Source organism: Danio rerio, chromosome 22 (assembly GCF_052040795.2).
Source record: "Danio rerio strain M-AB ecotype USA chromosome 22, GRCz13ab, whole genome shotgun sequence".
NCBI lineage: Eukaryota > Metazoa > Chordata > Actinopteri > Cypriniformes > Danionidae > Danio > Danio rerio.
The window spans coordinates 30,522,257-30,547,237 of NC_141042.1; the positions used below are offsets into that span (position 1 = coordinate 30,522,257).

General features: G+C 38.0%; 1 long non-coding RNA gene across 1 annotated transcript; it reads left to right on the forward strand.

The window, feature by feature from the left end:
• Window positions 1-227: 227 nt before the first annotated feature.
• LOC141380207 (uncharacterized) lies at window positions 228-24,981 on the forward strand. The gene is made up of 3 exons (XR_015522233.1): window positions 228-343; window positions 751-843; window positions 24,335-24,981. It is a non-coding gene; the product is annotated as an uncharacterized LOC141380207 (long non-coding RNA).

Genomic DNA, 24,981 nt, shown 5'->3' on the forward strand with positions numbered 1-24,981 from the left:
ATTTATGGTAAGTTTTATGTAGTTTGTGATTTTTTAAACGGTTTTATTGTACATTGGTTTACCGGACAAGAGCCAAACGACTTTAAAATGCATCAATTAATCAAATTAACCCATTGCTGTTGGTTTTTATGTTTGTGAAAATAAAGAGAATCGAATTTGAAGTCAAGAATTGTCACTGTAATATGTAAGCTAATGTTTGCTGTTTTACGGCTAGTTAGATTACAGAACTGAATGACACCACTTATTTTATTCTTACTTTCTTTTTTCCAGAAACGTAACTGGTGGTATTTTCTTAGTTTTCCTCTCGCCGTGTTCTCACCTCCACGTGGCAACATAGATTTTTGTAAGTATAAGTTAAAAGATCTACACGTTAACATGTATAACATATTAGATGAACTTTTAATTAATGTTCAGTCAATGTAATATAAAATAGATTTTCAATATAATGCTGAAATTGATTAAAATTTATATAAAACAATATCAGTGTTATTGAAACTTGCTTTTAGCATTTTATACTGTAAAGCCTTGTATATAGAATAATAAAATTAAACAACAATTAAAATTAACTGAAATCAATGGGAGTTTACTTGCTTGATAGAAAGATGTAACAATCATCTTATTTTAAAGAGCCTAAAAAATGAGTTTCCATTACAAATAAACTTTATAAGATTGTTAGTTTTTGCAGTGTAAAACAAGGTGATTGGTGTGGTCAAGAAGATAAATGTCTTTGAATCTGTTGGCTTTTAACAGAATGAAGATGTCAATGTGAGGCGAGATTGTGTGATGAGCTGTCTGAGCATCTACCTCAATGAAGACCTGGACACACTTGGTAAAGAATATGTGGTATGTATCAGAATAGTGTGCCAGTAATTTTTCCATCTAGATAATATGGATTGTTCATGAGAATGGAATGGACATTAGGACACATTGACCACCAGTATTTCAACATTGAGTCCATTGGGTTGTTTTGAATAAAAAAATTCATGCAAGGTAAATGGTTGTAGAGCTGTCACTCTGAGGGAAATAAATCCGCTTGGTCCAGAGGAACCTGAAGATGAAGTTGTCTGGGTTCTGGCACCCACATGCCCCTTCTCCGCCAGAAACAACAATCATCGCCTAAACAACAAGGTGATGACACAGACATTTCCTAGTGCTCATGAAACTAAAATGATTTTACTGCATTGATATGATTTTGGAAATGTTTATTAAGAAGTGCCTTGTATCATCAAAATGCATGTTCTGGACTGTCTGCTAACGAACTCAAGCGCCTTGAGAACATCACGCACAAGGAAGCCTTTTTGTCGTCTCTGAAGATATGGCAAGTATGTGGACATTTTAGTAAAGGTAAAGGACTAATCAGCTGTTTTCCATTTCATTTGCCCTCTCTCTACCTCAGTCTCCACCCTACTCTCCTCTTAATCTCTTTTTCTCTCCCTCCTGCTCTTTCACTGTTGTCCCCCACTGTACGGTCCTTCTCTCCTTCTCCTTTCTTTCTTTTGTATTCACTTGTTATCTTACAGGTGTAACATAGATTTTAAAAATATATAAAATTAGATTTTGGTGGGTTCTTGAAATTTTTTTACAATGTAGTTTACAAAATATTGTAATTTCTGTCTTCATCCATTAGCACACCTTTTAGTATAATTATGGTTGCTGTCTATACAGAAAAACAAGGAGATAATTATTCTTCTTTGTCTCGCCCGCTCTCTCTCTTTCTCTCTCTCTCTCTCTCTCTCTCTGTGTGTGTGCGCGCATGTGCGGATGTACGGGGAAGCTGGGAGGGCTGCGTGAGCGTTTGAGCAACTGGCGGCTTGTTTGAGTGAGTTTTCATTCATTTTCATTTCTCTTTCTCTTTTTCTATAGTGAGTTTAAAGTTTATCTAGTGAGATCTAGTGACTGAGAACATGCCGGCAGATTCAGATGGGTTTGCTTCTTTAACGGCCCGAAATGGTTGTAAATGTTTACCGGATGAATCAATCACCATTGAGGACTGTTTGACAGCTATAAGCGCAGAAATAGGCGCAAGGAATATATTATCGGCATCCAGAATGAACAAGGCAGTAGTTGTGTTTTTGAAGGAAGAGTCTATGGTTCATCACTTAGTTGAGGCTGGACTGTCTGTTGGCGATACTTTTTTACCTGTGTTACCACTGTCGAGCCCTTCAAAAAAGGTAACTCTCTCTAATGTGCCTCCATTCATTTCGAATGAATCACTCGAGCGATTACTTAACCGCTACGGCAAAATTGTGATGCCAATTAAAATGATCCCACTTGGGGTAAAAAACCCAGAATTAAAACACATTATGTCCTTTAGACGCCAAACTGCTATCATTTTGAATGCTGAATTCCAACACTTGGACATCTCTGCGAAATTGACTCTGGCCGGTAAAGATTACACAATTTTTATCAGCACAGAGTCAATGAAATGCTTCTCCTGTGGGGTTTATGGTCATACGAAATTAAGATGTACAAATAATAAGATGACAAACCAAAATATAAATCCAAATGTAAATGAGACTGAGCCGACCGCAATAGCGGAGCAAGTTGACACGGAAAATGAAAACCAAAATGTCAGTAATAAAACTGACCAACGGGCTGAATCAGATTCATTGTTAAAAGACGATGAAAATCTGAAAGTTGATGCAGCGAATGAGACTGCAGGAGAGTGTTTGGTGAACACTGAAGTATGCGCTGAAGTGCGCAGCGCGGCGAGCGGTGGAACCGCTGCTGCTGGAAACAGCGATGAATCAGAGCACCCCGCAGAGTTGAACAGTCTCGGGGGAGACGGGAAGCCTCGCGACTCGCGAGAGACTGATGGCCTGGTGCTGGCTGAAGCTGATCAACTGTCCGAGAGTGGTGAGGCTCAGTCCATTGACATTAATTACGATAGTGACGAATCATATGCAATGGATCTTGTTGATGACAATTTAAAAGAAATTCGTGTTGAAAAAAGGCGCAGTTCGCAAATAAAGCCATCTTATTACACAGTACAAGAACTTAACAGTTTTCTTGACGAAACCTTTAATCAACGAAGGCCAAAACTAGAGAAGTATTTCCCAAATTTACAACTGTTTGTGGAATCCTGTGCTGTAGCAATGAGAAAAGCATCATTGGATGAGCTTGATAAACTTAAAAGATTCCGATTAAGGAAACATGTCACTACTGTTAAAAAAATGATTGATAATTTGGATTGAAAAAACAAACTAACAAACAGGACTAATGTGTAAGATTATATATTTTGTTTTTTGCATTCTTTTTGCCATGACAACCTTAAACATTGCGACATTTAATGTTAATGGTTGTCGGAGCACTAAAAAGAGAGTTGCTTTATTTGATTATTTGCGGCTCAAAAAGGCTGATGTTATTTTCTTGCAAGAAACGCACACAGACCAACAAAATCAGGCGCAGTGGCATAGTGGGTGGAAAGGAAATGTTCTACTAAGCCATGGCACAAACCTAAGTGCTGGTGTTGCCTTTCTTTTTTCCCCATATGTCAGTATGCAATCAAATTCAATAGAAATAATACCCGGTCGGATATTGAGGGCTAATATTGTCATAGGAGATGCCTATTTCTCTTTTATTAATATATATGCACCAACTGTTGGTCATGACCGTGTTTCTTTCTTTAAAATACTTTCCGATGCCATATTACAGTGTCCTCGGGGGAATATGATTGTACTTGGAGGGGATTTTAATTGCACTATTGATTCACATTTGGACAGAAATCACAACGAACCTCATAATTTTTCTGCTGAGAGTTTAAAAAAAATTATTTATGAACATAAGTTAGTTGATGTGTGGAGGGAAGCTTTTCCTGAAGTCAGACAGTACACATGGTTAAAAAATAATTCAAATAATTTGTCAGGGGCAAGACTTGATCGGTTTTATGTTGAAAAGGGCACTAGAGGTAGGTTTTTTAATAGCTCGATTACACCATCCTTTTTGTCTGATCATCACTATGTATCAGTTGTTGTATCAGTCTCTCTTTCTAAGCCTTTTAAATCACATTGGCGTTTTAATAATAGTTTATTGCAGGATTGCACTTTTATTCACTCTTTCAATCTTTTCTGGAAAGCTTGGAGAGAGGAGAGAAGTAATTTTCAGTCACTGAGTTCATGGTGGGATGTTGGAAAAACACAAATTAAGTCTTTTTGTCAGCAGTACACAGCACATAATGCTGGAATGCTCAAAACAAGAATGAAGTCCCTCGAACAAGCTATACTAGGGCAAAGCAGTGACTGTACCAACAACTCAACTTTTACTGACTCTGTTGCAAATGATAAACTTCTTTAAAAAATCTATTGGAAGAAAGAGGAAAGGATGCCTTTCTGAGGACCAGGTTTGCACAACTGAACGATATGGATGCTCCCACATCTTTCTTTTTTGGCCTTGAAAAGAAACCAAGGGAACAGAAAAGTCTTCATCAGCTGAAAGTTCCAGGAGGGGGCGTGATAACGGATCAACGGGAGATTCAATCTTATGCCCTTTCATTTTATGAGGATTTATATTGTTCAGAGCTATGTGACGACACAGCAGTCAATTCACTGTTAAAGGAGGTATCAAAATTATCAGAAGAGGAACAAAATGACTTGGATAAACCTTTGACTTTTGGAGAACTTTCGCAAGCCGTCCAAGAAATGTGTTCGGGGAAGTCACCTGGTCTGGATGGACTTACAGCGGAATTTTTTAAGGCGTTCTGGGAACTATTGGGTCAGGACATGTATGAAGTGTTTCTTGAATGCATTCATCAAGGCACTCTTCCTCTGAGCAGTAGAAGAGCTATTCTGACTTTGATCCCCAAAAAAGGAGACCTTGGATGTTTAAAGAACTGGCGGCCAGTATCACTAATATGTGTTGATTTTAAAATATTATCAAAATCTCTGACCAATAGACTTAAGCAATATATGGCCTCAGCTATTCACATGGACCAAACTTTTTGTGTTCCGAAAAGGACAATTTTTGATAATCTATTTTTGATAAGAGATATGATTACTGTGGCAAAAATGCACAAAATAGACATTGGTTTCCTTTCCTTGGATCAAGAAAAGGCTTTTGATAGAGTTGATCATCAGTATTTATTTAAAACACTAGAAGCTTTTGGTTTTGGCCCTTATTTTGTGTCCCTCGTTAAGATGTTGTACAATAGAATTTTTAGCATGCTAAAGATAAACGGCTCATTAACCAGGCCTTTTCCTGTAACTAGAGGAATACGGCAAGGGTGTCCTCTTTCTGGCCTTTTATATGCGATTTCTATTGAACCTTTGTTAATATCACTCAGGAGGCAACTGAGCGGTTTTAATATTCCTAATAACCCTTCAGTCAAACTTACAGCCTATGCTGACGATGTAACAATAGTTATAAAAGACTCAAAAGATGTTTCAATTTTAACTTCCTCTTTAAATACATATCAGCAAGCCTCATCAGCACGTATTAATTGGGAGAAATGTACATCCTTATTGTTGGGTGACTGGCAGGATGCAGGACCTCCTAGTTTACCTCAGCAATGTAGCTGGGCAAGAGATGGGTTCAGAATCCTTGGAATATATTTTGGGACAAATGAATATACAAATAAGAACTGGGAAGGGTTAGCAGATAAAGTAATTTTAAGAATTCTTAAGTGGCGATGGATTCTTCCACACCTCTCGTTTAGGGGGAGATGTCTGGTCATTAATAATTTAGCAGCTTCTATGTTATGGCACAAATTCACTGTTTTGGATCCACCAAAAGAATTACTTTCTGGAGTACAAAAGGCATTTGTTAATTTTTTTTGGGATGGATACCATTGGCTTCCTCCAGGTGTCCTTTATTTACCTGTGGCAGAGGGTGGTCAAGGGCTAATACACCTAGAGTCCAAAATCTTGGCAATGAGGCTACAATCACTACAAAAGCTTTTGTACAATTCTGAACCTGCGCCTTGGGTTGTATTTGGGTCATATATACTGGGAAAAATTGGTGGGTTTGGTCTAGAAAAACAGTTGTTTCTAATGCAGAAGAATCTCCTGGAGAAAGTGCAGTCATTACCTTTTAGGTTTTATGTGGGATTGATTAAGTTTTGGAGTTGTTTTAAAATTTTGAGAAATGAAGATGACCATTATGGTGTGTTAGAGCCTCTTTTCTTTAATCCACTTTTTCAGTTTGACAATGTGCCATCCTCCTTAATTACTAAATGTATGAATGCCGGCTTAACAAAAGTCATAGATCTGATGGATTTAAATGGTGGCCAATGGAAACCTGCACATATAATTGCCAGTCAAACTGGAATAAATTCATTAAGAATCGTAGAAGGTCTAATGAAGAATGTTAAAGCAGCTTTTCCACATAGTTTTACTGATTTTATTAATAATGTTATACGGAGTGGATTTATCCCACAGTCTTTTCCTGTACTTAAAGTTGTTTTTAAAGATTGGGAATCTGATGAGAATAACCAGACAAAATTGCTGAAAGGATATGGTGCATTGGATTTTAATTGCATTGAGAAAAAGGTTTTATACCACATATGTGTGAAAATTTCACAATTGGGTCAACTGTTGCAAAGACCAGACACTAAATGGAGGGCTTGGCTTTCTGTTTCCACTGGTATCCATCCATCTTGGAGGTTATTTTATAAGCCTCCTACCTCCAAAAGATGTGGGGACATTCAGTGGAGAATACTACATTGTATTATAGCCTCAAATTCTTTTGTGTCCAAGATTAATGAGACTGTTCAACCAGCATGTCCATTTTGTAACACTCTCGACAATGTCCTCCATATGTTCTGTGAATGTGTCAGACTTAAACCATTGCTTGAACTATTAGAGAATATGATTGCAAGATTAGGCTTTATTTTTTCAAATAGTCTATTCATTTTTGGTTGCAGATACAAGAAATCTTGTCAGCAAAAATGCACGCTTATCAATTTTTTAATTGGACAAGCTAAGCTTGTGATCCTAAAATCTCATCAATGTAAAAATTCTGGTGAAAATGTAAACATAATTACTCTGTTTAAATCCTTAGTAGAGTCGCGAGTGGTGATTGAATATACATATTACAAACATGTCAATAATATTCTGTATTTTGAATGGAAATGGGGTATTGGAGGTGTTTTGGTGACTGTGTGTGATTCAGGAAAATTGGTGTTTAATTGGTAAATGTTGTAGTAAAAAAAAAAAAAAAAAATATTTATGTAAAAAATATACAATAATTTTATTTTTTTTGGATGGTGTATTCAAATAATTTTAATGTTCATTAAAGGTGTTGTGAAAAGTCAAAAAAGTTCCTCTCTCTCTCTCTCACTTCCGGTGTGAGTGTTTGGGCACGAGAGGACGGGTGTGTGGGAGTGTGCGTGGTGAGTGAAAGCGATCTGCTTCTATCTCTTTACTTTTTTTCTTGCTGCTTGTTTCTAACTGCTTAATTTGTTTGACACCCTGTTGTTGACTTGTTGAGCCGTGTGCTGCTACTCATTGCGAGGGCAGTATGACGGCTCCACGGTCACAAGGGCTAAACAATCTAACGCGGCGTCATGGGGTGAAGGTGGCGTCCGCAGTGACAGTAGAGGATTGTTGTTTGGCGATAGGTGAAGTCGTGGGGCATGAGCACATCATATCTGCTTCGCGAATGAACAGTGTCATAGTTGTTTTCCTCAGTACGGTGGAGAAAGCTAATGAATTGGTGGAATCTGGCATTGTGGTGGATAATCTTTTTACACCTGTACTTCCGCTATTCTTACCATCTAGGAAAGTTTTGTTATCAAATGTCCCGCCGTTTGTTACTGATGATACTTTAGTGAGAATAATGTCTCGCTACGGTAAAGTGGTGTCACCTATAAAGATGATACCGATTGGTTGTAAGTCCCCGCTATTGAAACATGTTGTTTCCTTCAGACGCTTTCTTTTTATGATTTTAAAGGAAGATGAAGAACTGGATGTGTCTTTACACCTTAAAGTTGAGGATTGTGATTATGTAATTTATGTCACAACGGAGAAAATGAGGTGTTTCAACTGCGGGAAAAAAGGGCATTTAATTCGTTTATGCCCAAAAGTAAATGAGAAAAGATCCGAAAATGATAACGGTAGTGCTGGTGCGTCAACTGAGGCTGGCACATCAAGTGATGTGACGTCGGTAACTAAAGTTACGACAATCAATGAGAAAGATGAAGTGCGGCAATCTGAAAATGAGTCCGCTCAAGAGGAAAATTTAAAAACTGTGGTGGGAAAGAGCTCTTCTGATACTCCTCTCTCAAATCCTGATACACAGTGCAGTGAAAAACACAAAGACAACGTCAAATCTGATGTTGCACTGTCTAATGTGCGATGGAGTGACTCTGAATTAGAAACGGAGCAAAGTCACTTTAAAGTTCCTTCAAAAAGGAAAAAGGCTAACATTTTTCAATCTAGTAAAGCCAAAAAAACTGAAGTAGACGATGGTTGTAGTGATGATGGAATGGAGAGTGGCAGTGAGTCTTCTAGTTCAAGCATATGCTTGTCTCAGAATGACTGCTCCACTCGTAGTTATGAGGTTGATGAAATTAAACTCTTTCTTAGGGTTACAAAAAACAAAAGAGGGGTGGAAGTTTCTGATTATTTTCCTGACACGAAACAGTTTGTTGAGAAAACTAAACTATATATGTAGCGCCACCCTCAGGTCACCCACGTCACTACAACTGCTTAGACTGCGTGAATCTGAGGGAAACGTGGACCAGTACTGTAGGTTCGTAGGAGCAGAAATGAGAGACCGACTAAAGAGAACAGACAACAGAGATTAGTTTCAACTATAATGAACTTTATATAATAAAGAAAGAAATAAAAATAATAATTGTCTTAATTTCTCTTTCCAGAGGAAAAAAAACAACAATAAAGAAGAACAACTTCTTTCAAAGAAAAGAAACTTGGTTATCAATAAACCCTCTTAATGATAATAAAAAATGAAAACCAAATAAACAAAAGAATGAATTGTCTCTTTTTTCCTTTCTTGAAAACCTCTTATTTAATCTTTTCTTTCTCTCTGACAAACTGGTTTATTTATTTCAATTTTATGGTTTTATATATATATTTTAGCTTATTTTAAGTACAACGTTTGACCTATTTTTATTTATAGCTAATTGACGTGTCCTAATTATATTACTTTATTCTATTAGAAGTAAACTACATGTAGTATCAGCTAATTTTATGTTAGTTTAAGCAAAATACTCAAATTTTCAACTCAGCTTGGAAAACAAAAGATAAATACCCCAAATGACAATGAATAAATCACAATTATGAAATAAAATAACAATTTGTCTTCACACTAATAAAGTGCAAATGAAAAACAATAATGAAACAATATAACTCTCAGAAAAAATGACAAAAGGTTCAGTGAAGGCTAATTCCAACAGTCTTTGTTGTAGACTTTATATATCAGTCTCTGAAATCACGAGGAAAAGTATTGTTTCGATTTCAATCCATAAATTGAGTCCTACCGTCCTGCTGCCCAGAACATACCACAGTACAGGTGGAAAGGAAGAAAGTGTGATGCCAGCTTACTCTGTCATCCAGCACAGTTCTGTCATGAAGATGAAACATTAAACAACAGGTGCAATTGCTGCAATTTCACCGTGAATGTGTTCAATCGAGATCCGTTGGGTGGCCCGCCATCTCATTGCACGCGATGACAACCGCGATCCGTGTCCTCGCTGCATCCGCGTCAATATCAAAGTAATATCGCAAGATCAACAAACAATCAGGTCCGATGAATCACTATCAATATCTTTCTAGACGTTCTGTCAAGTTTAAAAGACTGGATTTCACTCGTTTCTCGCTGGATTAGCTTTCCGATCTCAGCTTCCATGCGCTCGCTTCTCTTCCGTTTCTTCCTATGACGTCACTGACGTTGTTTACGTCGTTCCGCTGCACGCATTTCCTTTCACCTGATAGGTCAGTGGTGAGCTCAAATTTAACCTCTTAACCCTTAAAGACCTAGAGGTATTTTGTGTGCACCTAATGGGCCTATATTATTATTATTTTTTTAAAGCAGTTTTATTTTTATTTTAGCAGTCAGACTCAAGTGTCATATATTATTTTAAACAGGAGAACCTGAAGTTTCAATCTGTATCATTTAAAGGTCCAGTCTAAAACTTTATTTGGTCCAAAAACATATGAACAGACAGAAAATATTCCAGAATTTTCCAGAAACGATTTTTTTAAAAAGTGCCATTTTCTAGTTATTACAAACAAAACCTTATGAAGTTTGTTTTTCTTTCTTTAGAAATACATATTATAATGTTTTATACTTCCAAAATAAATTTTGTCTACATCCACCATTCCCTGAGCAAGTTATAGCAATTTATTTCAATGTTATTCCAAGGCGTTTTTCAATGGGGGGAAAAAATGCATTTATTTACTGACAATGTATTTGCCCAAAAGTTCTGGGAATGAACTAAACAGAAAAAAATGTTACAAAATAACAGAACACTGAAGCAAATTTGACTTTTTTATAAATAATATATTTTTAGTTACCATAAACAACACCACTTATAATAAACAAATATAAAATAAGAAAATAATAAATAATGCGTCAAAGTCCTAATAAACATGGTGCAAATCCTCAGTAAATAAAATAGATATAAATATTTACTATACTATAAATAGTTACATAACTAAACTAGATTCAATATGGACCATCCTTAGGTTTTATGTGCCAGCATGGATATGGTTGTCTGCGGATATGTATGGTTCGCGTGCAATGCAGACAAACAGCCCAACCTTTATTTGCGTCCTTTGAAAACAACAAGAGCAGCACTTCGTCTTTGCTGTGTCACTGTTTTGTCATGTTTTTGTGCTGTTGTGCATGCAAAAGTACTTAGTATGAGAATTATTTCATGCAAAACTTTTATTTAGCGTTTTATTTAGCCGCGCGTAAATGTGCAGCCTATCTCTCATTCCGTGTTGTTCAAATAGCTGATTGTTGGTTCACAAAGCGAAACCTATGCTTATTGGTTGAGATAGAGCGAGTTTGAACCAATCTGGGCATGGAGGAGGGACAATGCATCCATATATCATGTCTGGTTTGTCCGGAGAGACAAGTGACGAGCGTTCCTTTGTCAAATCAGCGTTGTCAAAATTTGATGACGTAACCACACTGATTCCGGAGCCTCTGAAAGTCCGTGAATGTAATGTGATACAGCGATGGAAAGCTGAGATTCTCTACTTTATGCCAATCTTTGAATTGTATGAATCGGATCAGCGGATCAAAAGTTATTAAACATTTAAGAGCAATACTTATTTTTAGCCGCGGGCGGCTGTCTCGGTCTTTAAGGGTTAAGGGCAAAGTAACAATATACATCTTCACAATTCACAAAAATTCAGAAAATAAAACTAAATCATCAACAATAAACAAACAGGAAAACAAAAAAATACCTTTAGGCAATTTTAAGATTTAAACTTGAATTCTATTTATGAAGTACTTTTAAATTAATCTATTAATTAGGTTTTTAATTTATTAATTAAGCTTAATGTATATCAGTTTATATTTGCATATATTTTTCTTTTATTTCTATTTGTAATACTATGGATTACACCCTCCCCCGTTAACTCTATGCACGTCTCTGTGCATGAAACTAACAGGCTGTGTGACTACTGCATCAGCTGCCTTTGTAAAGCTGTTGTTTTCAATGATGGAGTCAGTCACAGCCGTGCTAAGACTCTGAAAAAGAGACTGCACTATAGAGACCAACGGGTTACCCAATTCAGGATAAGTAAAAATCCGTGGTTTCTGCCTAACTCTATCAGACTTCCTGATAACATTACCATCATTTTCATGTTTCTTCGTTTCAGTTTCATGCTCACTATCTTTTACAGTTTCCTCTACAGGTATTTGCTGGTCACCTAAATTGACAGGAACCTCTGTAGGTAAGTTTTCATCAGACTCCACAACATCTGGATCATCAACAGGTAGAACATTCAAGGTAGGTGCATTGTCTATTTGAAAATTCTCTATTTCAGGTAAACATTCGATCGGACTGTCTGCTGAAACAGGTAGATTTTCAGTTGAAATGTGACCGACAGTGTCTTGAACTATTGGAATTGAGGCAACCTCAGTTTGTGGCCCGGTTCCAGCTTCATAAACCTCAGTAAACGTTATGTTCGTCGGTATTAAAAGATCACTGTGCATCAGCTCTAAGCTGCTGTCATCATCATCAGAGTCAAAATCTACCTGGTCTTGTACTTTGTTACAGGGGTTTTTACGAGTTGGAGGACGTTTCCGAGTACTGGGCAACGCAAGTACTTCCTCAGGTAACTGTAACAAATCACAAGGCAGTAAAAGGTCTCTGTGAAGCGTTCTTAGTGGGCCTTCTTTACCCTCTGGCTTGACAGTGTACACTGGGAGATTACCCGCTCTTTTCACAACAACATATACAAGTGATTCCCACTTGTCTGCCAACTTCTGTTTTCCCCTCAAGTGCACGTTTTTTACCAGGACCCTATCCCCAATGTCTAAAACAGATTCAACAACATGCTTATCAAAACGAGCTTTGTTTCTTTCTCCAACTTTAGCAGTACTTTTCATTGCCAAATCATACGTTTTTTTCAACCTACACTTCAAATCATGCACAAACTGCGAATGAGTTTTGTACTCCTCTCTGTTCAGTGGAACATCAAATGCCAAATCTATAGGTAACCGCGGCTGCCGTCCAAACATTAATTCATAGGGGCTAAACCCAGTGGAATCATGCTTGGTGCAGTTATACGCGTGAACAAGAGGTTTCACAAAACTACTCCAATGTACTTTGTCACATTTTTTCAACGTACCGAGCATGTTTAAAAGAGTACGGTTGAATCGTTCGACGGGGTTCCCCCTGGGGTGGTAAGGGGTTGTCCTAATCTTATGAATTCCCATCAATTCGCATAGTTCTTTTATAGTCTTTGACTCAAAGTCGGCCCCTTGATCACTGTGTAATTTTTCAGGAATTCCATAATGAACTATAAAATTCTCCCAAAGAGCTTTAGCCACTGTACGCGACTTCTGATTACAAGTTGGAACAGCAACCGCATACTTGGTAAAGAAATCTGTGATAACCAGCACATCTTTGGTGTTTCGGGAATCTGGTTCAATGGACAAAAAATCCATACACACTAGCTCAAGGGGTCGAGTCACTTGAATATTAACCAAGGGTGCAGCATGATCTGGTAAAGATTTACGACAAACACACCTAGGGCAGGTCCGGATCTTTCTTTCAATATCCACAAGCATTTTAGGCCAATAAAACCTAGATCTCACAAGGTCCAGTGTACGATCTACACCCAAATGCCCCATGTCATCATGTAGACATGTCAAAACCATACTACGCAAAGACTCAGGAAGAACTAGCTGATAAGTGATGGTATCTCCATCATGCCTCCTCCGATAGAGGATTCCATTTTGCAACTCCAACTTACTGAGTTCCCTCATAAGCAAAGAGAGCATAGGAAGTTCTTTCCGTACTAAAGGAGGGATTGTCTCACCTGTTTCTAACTGGACAATGACTTCACGGATAATGGGGTCAGATCTTTGTTTTTCTTTTAAATCATTCTCTCCAAATGTTGGCACTACCGGACAACCAAAATTATTCTCATCATGATCAAAACTGCCTGGGATTGCATCAACATGGATTGCAAGGGACTCAACTAAAGTCATAGGAGTAACACCACAATCCACGGACTTGCAATAGACAATGTGCTTATCACATATGGCCTGAATGACTTCAGGCGTCATGGTCTGGACATCATCAAACAGGTGGTTCAGTGCAAATTGACGAATTCGTTCCTGTTCCTTCTGAGATGCAATATCATTTTTTAAAGCACCATGAGGAAGTCTGGACAAACTGTCAGCATCTATGTTCTGTTTTCCAGCTCTGTACTGCAATTTAAAGGAAAATGCTGAAAGAGCGGAAAGCCACCTGTAGCTCGTAGAATCTAACTTAGCCGAGGTTAATACGTAAGTAAGTGGATTACTGTCGGTAACTACAGTAAATTGGTTACCGTACAGATAATCGTAGAATTTTTCAGTTACCGCCCATTTAAGGGCCAAAAACTCTAATTTATGAGCGGGATAACGGGCTTCACTTCGAGAAAGTCCACGGCTGGCATAAGCAATTACTTTTAACTGCCCTTCTTGCTCCTGGTACAAAGCCGCTCCCAACCCCACAGTGCTGGCGTCCGTATGTAAAACATACGGAAGTTTAGGATCGGCAAAACCAAGCACTGGAGCAGTAGTAAGTGCTTCGATGATGGCTTCAAACGCTTTCTGACAATTTGCAGACCAACGGCTCCCAAAGGGCTCTTTGGGATTGTGGTAATCTCTCCGTTCCCTAACTATAGAGCTCTTTCTATGTGGCGGATACCCTGACGTCAAATCATTTAAAGGCTTCACAATGGCAGCATAATCGCGAATAAATCTGCGGTAATACCCTGAAAAACCTAAAAATGATCTGAGTTCCTTCAGGTTTTTCGGAACAGGCCAAGTTTTCAGTGCCGCAACCTTGTCTGGATCGGTCTCTACACCACTACTAGACACTATGTGCCCAAGATATTTCACAGAAGTCTGAAAAAATCTGCATTTTTCCAGAGAAAGCTTCAACCCAAACTCCCGCAAGCGATGCAACACTCTCAACAACCTACGCTCGTGCTCCTCTAAGGTGTCAGAAAACACTATCAAGTCATCCAGAAAAACAACGACCTCTTTTAAATGAACATCGCTCATACACCGTTCCATCAGTCTTTGAAAGGTACTGGGAGCATTCGTAACCCCTTGCGGCATTCGATTGAACTCCCAGAAACCTAACGGACAGACAAAAGCGGTTTTGTGCTTATCGGACTCCTCAACCTCGATCTGGTAATAACCAGATTTGAGGTCCAAAACAGAGAACCAACGAGAACCAGTAAGAGCGGAAAAAGTTTCCTCCAAATTTGGCAAAGCGTAAGCATCTTTGATCGTTTGCAGGTTAAGTTTACGGTAGTCAACACAGAGACGGACATCCCCATTCTTCTTCCGAACAACTACGATCGGTGAAGAAAAAGGGGACTCCGACTCCCGGATGACACCGGCATCTAATAACTCCTGCAGATGTTTCCGCACAGCATCAAAATCTTGCGGGTGAATGGGGCGAGCTCTCTGTTTAAATGGGGTTTGGTCATGTAGCCTTATGCGATGCGTCACTTTATCAGTCTTGCCGAAATCTAAATCATGAAGAGCAAAAACATCTGACATCGCACACAACTTTTGTGAAATTCTCTCCTTCCACTCATTAGGTATTGGTGAGTCACCAAAATCCAAAGTGTACGGTGGTAACTCTTTACCCTGACTGTTGGACTCTGTGGCAGGTTCCTTAACATTCACACTCTGCAGTGAATACAATTCTGCAATGACACTCTTTGCAGGAACTAAAATGTCATGCTCAGTTTCATTTTTCAGGATCACTGGGATTTTCTGAAATGATCTCTGGGAAAGGGTTACAAGAGAAGATGCACACAAAAGACCTCCAGGCAAGGAAGACTGAAGAGGAGCCTCCATCAGAGCCCACTTATCAGAGGAAAGCTCTCTGGAATTTATTGAACCCTCAAGCACAAGAGTTTGTCCTGCAGGGACAACTTCAGGCTTTGTACCCTGGGCTCGAACAAGTCCAATCATGCTATTGGTTTTTTGCTTGAATCGGTGTCTGAGAACATTCATGACGACTTTGAATCCATACGGTAATACATGTGAAGGCTGGGCTACTTCAGAATCAAACTGGGCTTCATAGGCTAAGTCAAGGGTGTTTGTACCAATTAGAACAGGAGACTGAACATTACTGCTAGTATCTGCAGTGACCAAAGCAAGAGTGGTAAGTGTGATCTCTGCTCCAAGGAATTCTTTTGGGAACACTACATCAATCTCAACATAGCCCAGATACGGAACAAACTGTCCATTTGCAGCTTCCACCTCAAGATGTTCAAGCGGTTTTATCTCTAGATGAGACAAATTCTGTTCATAATAGGTCTGAGAAACAGTGGTTACCTGCGAACCTGTGTCAAAAAGAACACTACACTTTTGACCCGCTATAGAGACTTCAGCAGTGCATTTTGCCCCTACCAAGCCCTTAGGCAAAATAAAAGGTTTGCTTCTACTGCTAGCATGGTGATTGCAAAATTTACTATTCTTGGGACGCCTGCTACATTTTTCAGCCCCCGTTTGTCCCACAACTGGAGCTGATTCTATTTTAAAGGAATGCGATAGGATGACCCCATTTGTGCCTCCCAGGATGACTGCCGCTCTTTTAAAAGCTTTCTTTTGGCAGCTACCAAGGCAGGATTTGCATCACGATCACATGTAGAAGCAATATGACTGTCTTCACCGCAGTGAAAGCAGTACCAGGGCCTAGGTTTACTCAGCTGCTTAAGAGGGACACTGCTTACAACTTCACTCAAGTTTGTTTGCACGGACTGGGTTTTGTTCATCCTAGTAGCAGATTGAGTTTTTGCAGACTTGCTTGGCTTAGCTTCAACAATTTGACCCTTCAACCCTACTACTTGCTTTTGCAAGTCACAAACCCTGCCCTCTGGAGCACACTGAGCTTGCTTTTTAGCTTTCGTTAAACCCTCAACTTGGTTCTGAAGCTCTGCAATTTGCTTTTTCAAATCTGAAACAATAGTCTGAGTCGATACAACCTCATCCGATGAAGCGCACACAGAGTAAGAGGATGTTCGCAGCTTGGATGCACCAAGATGTTTTCTCATACGGAGCTCTTTTGTGCTAATTTTGTCTTCTGCTGTTCGCAACAGTAATAACAATTCTGAGAAGGAAGGGGGATTGGCCTTCTTTTGTTCTAGTTGTAATTCTGAAATGAGGGCATCGTCCCAACAACCCCTACAGAACTGTCTTACTAAGTGTCGATCAGCCTCACTAGAGGGCACACCACCTCTTCTAATAGCCTGTGCAAGAGCTACTTGCAATCGCTGTAAAAACTGTGATGGCTTCTCTCCTGCATTCTGCATTGTGCTCAAGAACTTAGCAAAGAGTTCGTCACCATCCTCCACCGTTCCGAAAGCTGAATCTAAAAGATCAAGATAAGCTCTAGGCGTTGCATGCAGACCTAGCGTCCTCACAATGTCTGATGCTGGAGGTTGAAGGCTGTCAATAATTTTTCTAGATCTGACTAAATCAGACACGGCTGGGTCTTGTAGCATGAGTTCTACACTGTTGTGCCAAATCTCATAATCTACCTCATTCGCTGGACGAGGGGACCGCCCAGAAAAGAATCTTAGCTTGAGAGGAGCATGCATGTGAGAAGTAGCTTCTTCACTCTTCACAATATGCTCAACTACAACACGCTGTATCTCTGGGGGATTCACATTAGGAACATTCGTCCCAACTAATGGAACAAATGCAGCACCCATAGGCATTTCCTGGCTCCCCTGAACAGGGTTAACTTGAGGAATACCTGAGCGCAAATCAGAGGCAACATCTGTAGTATCGTCATCAGCCTGTGCTATGGGTTCCCTGCATTTAGAAAGCTCTTCTTGTAAGAGGTCCTCAAAACGCCTACCACTAAGCTTTGCAATGCTTTTCAACTTTTCCATATAGCCCTTGGTGGCACTAGTAGTGACGGTTTCAACATAAATACTGGACAAAGCTTTGATCTCATACTGAATATCAGCCTGATGTGGATTTTCAAAAATGAATGGTAACTGGGGCTCTAGGATTTTCACTGCACTTCCACTCTCATATTCAACTATCACATTTTTGTGATGGGGGGACCCAGGACTGTCAATGCGGACAATTCTATTTATGCACCCATATTTACCTAGATGCTCGGTCAGATCAATATCACTCTCTGTGTCTGTAGTTCCGCTTACAATAAGTGAATTTGGAACCTTAATGTTCTCCTGTTCAATGATTTCCATCTTTACGTTGTAAAGTCTAATCAAATACGTCTGATTTCTTACTATAGTCACTCTCTACTTACTGCTCCTGGCTGGCTCGCCAAACTGTAGCGCCACCCTCAGGTCACCCACGTCACTACAACTGCTTAGACTGCGTGAATCTGAGGGAAACGTGGACCAGTACTGTAGGTTCGTAGGAGCAGAAATGAGAGACCGACTTAAGAGAACAGACAACAGAGATTAGTTTCAACTATAATGAACTTTATATAATAAAGAAAGAAATAAAAATAATAATTGTCTTAATTTCTCTTTCCAGAGGAAAAAAAACAACAATAAAGAAGAACAACTTCTTTCAAAGTAAAGAAACTTGGTTATCAATAAACCCTCTTAATGATAATAAAAAATGAAAACCAAATAAACAAAAGAATGAATTGTCTCTTTTTTCCTTTCTTGAAAACCTCTTATTTAATCTTTTCTTTCTCTCTGACAAACTGGTTTATTTATTTCAATTTTATGGTTTTATATATATATTTTAGCTTATTTTAAGTACAACGTTTGACCTATTTTTATTTATAGCTAATTGACGTGTCCTAATTATATTACTTTATTCTATTAGAAGTAAACTACATGTAGTATCAGCTAATTTTATGTTAGTTTAAGCAAAATACTCAAATTTTCAACTCAGCTTGGAAAACAAAAGATAAATACCCCAAATGACAATGAATAAATCACAATTATGAAATAAAATAACAATTTGTCTTCACACTAATAAAGTGCAAATGAAAAACAATAATGAAACAATATAACTCTCAGAAAAAATGACAAAAGGTTCAGTGAAGGCTAATTCCAACAGTCTTTGTTGTAGACTTTATATATCAGTCTCTGAAATCACGAGGAAAAGTATTGTTTCGATTTCAATCCATAAATTGAGTCCTACCGTCCTGCTGCCCAGAACATACCACAGTACAGGTGGAAAGGAAGAAAGTGTGATGCCAGCTTACTCTGTCATCCAGCACAGTTCTGTCATGAAGATGAAACATTAAACAACAGGTGCAATTGCTGCAATTTCACCGTGAATGTGTTCAATCGAGATCCGTTGGGTGGCCCGCCATCTCATTGCACGCGATGACAACCGCGATCCGTGTCCTCGCTGCATCCGCGTCAATATCAAAGTAATATCGCAAGATCAACAAACAATCAGGTCCGATGAATCACTATCAATATCTTTCTAGACGTTCTGTCAAGTTTAAAAGACTGGATTTCACTCGTTTCTCGCTGGATTAGCTTTCCGATCTCAGCTTCCATGCGCTCGCTTCTCTTCCGTTTCTTCCTATGACGTCACTGACGTTGTTTACGTCGTTCCGCTGCACGCATTTCCTTTCACCTGATAGGTCAGTGGTGAGCTCAAATTTAACCTCTTAAGGGCAAAGTAACAATATACATCTTCACAATTCACAAAAATTCAGAAAATAAAACTAAATCATCAACAATAAACAAACAGGAAAACAAAAAAATACCTTTAGGCAATTTTAAGATTTAAACTTGAATTCTATTTATGAAGTACTTTTAAATTAATCTATTAATTAGGTTTTTAATTTATTAATTAAGCTTAATGTATATCAGTTTATATTTGCATATATTTTTCTTTTATTTCTATTTGTAATACTATGGATTACATATACATCAGAAGGTTTGTTCACAGACAAAGAGAGATTTCGCTTAAAGAAGTTTGTGACAAAATTGCTGGCTGAGGACGTAAATGAAGGAAATGATATTGCTTAAGACTATGAGTTTGAAAGAGAGTGTGTGCACTTTTTTGTTGTGTTTGTTCTTCTCTTTTCCTTTAATTATTGGTGAGCTAAATATTGCGACAATCAATGTTAATGGTTTAAGAGAAGCTAATAAGAGGGCTAAAGTTTTTGAAGTGATAAAACAAAAAAAAGTTGATGTTGCCATGTTGCAGGAAACACATAGCGACTTTAGAAATGCTGCTAAGTGGGCAGTAGAATGGGATGGGGTCTCAGTTTTAAGCCACAACACATCCCTTAGTGGAGGAGTTGCAATTCTTTTTAATAAAAATTGTACTCCTCATTCATATCAAGTGGAAGAATTTGTTAATGGGAGACTCTTAAAAGTTAGAGCCATCTTTGATAAAGTTAGTTTTAATTTCATTTGTGTGTATGTCCCTACTTCAGCTCTAGAAAGGATGGTGTTTTTAAATACACTTTGTTCTGTTATACAAAATTGTTGTGTAGAAGAGTATCTTTTTCTGGGTGGAGATTTTAATTGCACAATGTCTAAATTAGACAGGAATCATGCAGAACCCCATTTGCCTTCTCAAAATCGCTTAATTCAACTTGTTAAGGCACATGAGCTGTGTGATGTCTGGAGGCAATTGAATGGGACACAAAAACAGTACACCTGGACTCATGTTAGGGATAATGTTATCTCCTTAGCTAGGCTGGACAGGTTTTATGCGTTTAAACATCAATGCAATGTAATAAGAAAGTGTTCGATCATCCCGTTGAGTTTTACTGATCACAGTATGGTACAATGTAATGTTTTTTTTAATTCAATTAAAACCAAGAGTGCATATTGGCAATTAAATGTAAACTTGTTAAATGACAATTTTTTTAGAGATGCTTTTAAAATGTTTTGGAGTGAGTTTAGGACAATAAAAAGTTCTTTTAGTTCTGTAAAACAATGGTGGGACTTTGGTAAAGCACAGATTAAACAGTTTTGTATACAATTTACTCAAAACGTTACTAAAGAAACTGGTTTAGCTATGAATGCCTTGGAGGCTGAAATTTTAAAAATTCAGGAATTAGCTGAACAATCTGGCGATCAAGGAGTTTTTGATCTGTTAGTCAACAAAAAAACACAGTTAGCTGATTTGCTGGATTTTAAAACACAGGGAGCTCTGGTCAGATCAAGATTTCAGAGTATAAATCAAATGGATGCTCCTTCCAGGTTTTTTTTTTAACCTAGAAAAGAAGAATGGACAGAGCAGGACCATCCATGCTTTATATTCTGAATCAGGGAGATTGTTGACAGAGCCAAATGAAATTTGCAGGAGAGCAACTAGTTTTTATCAAGAATTATATAAAAATGAGCTCAGAGTAAACTATGGAACTGAACATGATTTCTTCAGCGGTTTACCACAGGTCTCAGAGGAGGCTAATAAGGAAATCTCAGGTGCACTGAGTGAAGCAGAGTTGTGGAAAGCCCTCCAAGAAATGGAGTCAGGAAAGGCTCCAGGGATTGATGGTTTACCAGTTGACTGGTATAAAACCTTTTGGTCTGATCTAAGAGAAGATCTAATGGAGGTGCTGAATGAGAGTCTGGCTGAGGGCCGACTACCACTGAGCTGCCGAAGAGCGGTTTTAACTCTTTTGCCGAAAAAAGGTCACCTGGCAGATATCAAGTGTTGGAGACCCGTATCTTTACTCTGTAGCGACTATAAGCTGCTCTCCAAAGTCTTGGCAAATCGGCTGACAGGGATAATGAGCTCTGTCATCCATCCTGACCAGACCTACTGTGTGCCAGACAGATCAATTTTTGACAATGTTTCACTTGTTCGTGATTTGTTTGAAGTCTCCAAGACATTAAATATAGATTGTGGCTTAATTTCTCTGGATCAAGAGAAAGCTTTTGATCGGGTAGAACATCATTATCTTTGGACAGTTTTAAGTGTTTTTGGCTTTTCTCAGAAATTTATTGATTATGTTAAAGTTCTTTATAGTGACGTTGAGAGTATTTTAAAAATTAATGGTGGCTTGGGTGCCCCTTTTAAAATTTGCAGAGGTATTAGACAAGGGTGTTCATTATCTGGTATGCTTTATTCTTTAGCAATTGAACCCTTTTTAAATAAAATAAGAACTAAATTGCATGGCATAGTCTTACCAAATTGTAAAAATAACCTCACATTGTCAGCTTATGCTGATGATGTGATTGTTATGGCTGGAAACCAAACTGACATTCAAGTATTAATAAAGTTACTTTCAATTTTTAAAGAACTGTCTTCTGCAAAGGTAAATTGGAGGAAAAGCGAGGCAATATTGCTGGGAAACTGGAGGGGGGGGAAACCGTTTTTACCAGAAGGTTTAGAATGGAAAAAATGTGGTCTCAAATATTTAGGTGTTTTTTTAGGTGATGAACTAACAGTACAAAAAAATTGGGAAGGGGTATTTGAAGGAATTAAAGGTAGGCTTGAGAAATGGAAATATTTATCACCAAAAATGTCATTTAGAGGCCGCATCCTAATAATCAACAATTTGGTTGCATCCTCGTTATGGCACAAATTTACTTGTGTTGATCCTCCCATTTACCTTTTAACTAAAATACAATCTGTTTTAGTGGATTTTTTCTGGGACAAACTACACTGGATTCCACAAAGTGTGTTGTTCTTGCCTAAAGAGGAGAGTGGGCAAGGGTTAATTCATTTGCAAAGTAGGTTGACAACGTTTAGGTTGCAACATATCCAAAGACTTTTAAATGGTTCTGTTGAATATAAGTGGTGTGCTGTTGCTTTTATAATTTTACACAAGCTTGGAAATCTTGGTTTAGATAAAACTCTTTTTCTTTTAGACCCTAAAAAATTGGACACTTCTGTTTTACCGATCTTCTACAAGAACATTTTTAAAGTGTGGAGTCTTTTTGTCTTTAAACGAACAATGGATATACTGTCACTTCATTGGCTTCTGGAAGAACCTTTAATTCTTGGAGCACGCTTTGACATATCTTCAGAAGGGACATACCCTGGTCTTAACAAGGCACTTATAGACAATAATGTCATCAAGCTGCTACATTTACTTGAATTGACTGATCGTGATTTTAAGCACTCTGAGGAAGTTGTTAAGCGTTTGGGTTTCAGGTCTGCTCGCCTAATTGAACAGGCAATTCTGAGATGGAGAACTGTCCTTAAACCGGCAGAATGGTTGTTGTTGTCCAGTCTTTGGGATGGAAAAAGCATCCCGAATCCAACAGACTCTTTCCCACTTTTGTATATTTCGGTCAATACAGAGAATTTTTCTGGTGTCCTTTTGGAATCTGTTGAGTCAATGTGTGTTAATTTTTTATCTTGTACTGGAAAAGTTTTGTATAAGTTCTGTGTGATAAACTTAAATAAGAAAATGTTAGACAAAAGGAGTGACACTCCATGGCTTGATTTTTTTAAACTTGAGAATGAAGTAAAACCTCAATGGAGAGCACTGTACAAACCACCATTAATGAAAAAAGTTGGTGATTTGCAATGGAGAGTCCTTCATGGGGCTATAGCTGTAAACTCTTTCATTTCAATTTTAAATCCTGAAATTAGTCCGCTATGTCCTTTTTGCAATGAAAGAGAAACCATTTTTCATGTCTTTGTGAAATGTGTTAGATTGGGTCCATTGTTTAAGTTATTGCAAAGTTTTTTTGCTAGATGTTTTGAGACTTTCTCGATTGAAACATTCATCTTCGGTTTTAAATATGTAAGGAGTAAGAGATTTTCTTGTTAATTACTGAATTTTATACTAGGACAAGCAAAAATGGCTGTGTATGTGAGCAGAAGGAGGAAAATTGAAAATAACACACAACATAATGTAGTAATTGTTTTTTCAAGCATGATACAAGCAAGAGTCTTAACTGATTTTAGTTACTATATACAAATGGATGATTTGGAAACTTTCGAAAATATTTGGTGCTATAATAATGCTTTGTGTTGCGTAGATGAAAACAATGTTGTTTTTACACTTATTTGAAATGCATAGTTTTTCATTGATGTAAATTGAATTGACTAATTTATAGTAATATTGTGTTTGTTTTAATGTAATAAAGTCCTCCTATGGGAGGATCAGATCCAAAATATCTTAATTTGTGTTCTGAAGATAAACAGAGCTGAACAACACGAGGGTGAGTAAAAATTTTATTTTAGGGTGAACTATCCCTTTAAGTTTCAGGCTTGATGGACATACTACACTCATCCTGACTTGATTGTCAGATTATAAATTGTTACATTGGCAGAAAGGTGCAAAGCATTCATGAGAAGCGTCTCCATTTTTAGTTAACTTTTTTTAACTGCATTTTTTTGTGGCAGGTTAACGGCTTCATTGGAAGAAAAATCTCTGCAGTCTCCCCGGAAATCCCTCCGTTCTAAAATAGAAAACCTCACCCCAAGTGAAGGGTTGACCCATAATCAATTGAGAACAAGACTAATACTTGTATAATTTTCAGATATTATATTGTTGTTGTTACATTAATAGGAAATTGCACAACTGGAGATAAAAATGCATTGTGTTGTTGTTAACTTATTATCCACAGCCTTGTGACTTTTATTTTTTTCAGGCTTTTAGGGGGTGATCAGGTCTTAAGGTCATTATCCTGAACTTGCATCCATTCCGTTCTCATGAATGCATATATGCTGTCTGCTTTAATGAAAAGATGTACGTATGTGTGCGTGCATGCGTGTGTGTGTAATATTATAAGTGTGTGTTTATACATTCCAGGACATTGAATCCAGAGAGGCAGAGGAAGACATGGCAGGAAAGACCATGGGCATCTACAAAGTACAATCAGAGGATCATGGTCAAGGTGATGGACGCTTCACTGATGTCCGTGTTGTGCTGGAAGGTGTGGAGGTTCTCCACAACCTGTAGAGTGTCACTCATGCATGGGTTATGCTTTATGGCCTGATCTACGCGCTCAATTTGAACAACCCTAAAAGCCTGAAGTGTACATTTGAGGTGTACCAGAAAATCCTGATGGACCTGGACTCAACCAAGCTTTCCCCGAAAGTACAGACACTGAAACTGATATTGCTCCAGTGATTTGGCTAAAAATAATAACTTATACAGCCCCTACCCATTTTTTTTCACATTGTGCTCCAACCCAGAGATATGTTAAAATGATTTCCTAGTTCTATAATGATATGTTAATTATCAACTGAAAATGGATCTCCGAGTACAGTTTTATTTTTTATTTATTTATTTTTTTGGGTGTCCAAGCAGTCATGTGATGTTCGAGTGTGGCTGTGTAAGTGGGTTCATATGGATGGTTTCCTAAATGTTGGCTGATGTTAACTTGGCTCAATCCAGAGTTTTGTATAAAAGATAAATATAAATAAATCTGGAATTTTCCAGTTGGTCTAATTCAA